This window comes from Eubalaena glacialis, chromosome 13, assembly GCF_028564815.1.
Source record: "Eubalaena glacialis isolate mEubGla1 chromosome 13, mEubGla1.1.hap2.+ XY, whole genome shotgun sequence".
Lineage (NCBI taxonomy): Eukaryota > Metazoa > Chordata > Mammalia > Artiodactyla > Balaenidae > Eubalaena > Eubalaena glacialis.
Window position 1 is genome coordinate 16,363,985 of NC_083728.1, and position 1,078 is coordinate 16,365,062.

Below are 1,078 nucleotides of genomic sequence, written 5' to 3' on the forward strand. Positions count from 1 at the left end.
ATTCTATAATGAAATGAAATAGCAGCACTATCCCACCCAAGTACTGGAACACCACCAATAACCTGAATGTACCTGTACGCTCCTCCCCGCCCCCTCCTCCTTCCCCATTCCCGAGATAACCATTCTTCTCAAATTTGTGTTTATCTTTCCTTCGCTTTAAATTTTTTTTCTACTGATGCATGTTTGTCTAAACATGCATATTTTTGGTTTTGCTTTTATTATACATTCTAAAAGTTGCACCATGGAGTATGTAGTTCTCTGCAACTTATTTTTTTATTCAACATTGTTTGTGAGATAGATCTGTGTTGTCTGCTGAAGTTCATTCAGTTTTACTGCAGTATAATATTCCATGGTGTGAATATTCCAGTTTATTTGCCCACCCGCCTGCGGATGGGCATCTGGGTGTTTCCAGTGTTTTTGCTATTAGGAACAGCGCTGGTGGGAACATTCTTGTAGGCTTTCTCCGGCTGCACCGTGGGCCGGTTTTTCAAGGGTAAATGCCTAGGAGGGGATTCGCTGTGTGCCCCCTCCTCTCTCTTCATTCCCCAGCTCCCTGGGGTCTCGCACACAGAATGCCCTCTCCACCTCGGCTGCCCTCTTCCACTCCACCTGCACCCACCCCGACCCCCTTCACCTGGTAAACTCCGTGTCCTCAGAGAAGCCTTCCCCCACCTGCAGGCCACAGCTGGCCCCCATTAAAGCTTCCTGATTATACATTTACGTTGTGTGATTCTGCGATGAGCGCGTGTCTCGCCCGGTAGAGTGCGAGCCCCACGAGGTTTGTGAAGCGCACCGGTTCCCAGCTTCCAGCTCGGGCCTGGCACACTGCAGGCGCCCAGGCAGTAGCGCGACCGTGCCGGAGGGACCGGGCAGGAGGCAGAGCCCGGCCAGGCGGCTGCAGCCTGAGCCCACAGGTGACTCCAACCCGGCGTCCCGGGCAAGCGATTGGGGGCGGGCCGCGGCCCCGAGGTGGCTCGGGTACGTCCCCGCCGCCCTGCAGGAGTTCCAGGAAATGCGCTGCGCGGGTCTGATGGGCGGGGCGGGGGCGGGGGCGGGGCCCGGGGCAGGCGGGGGTGGA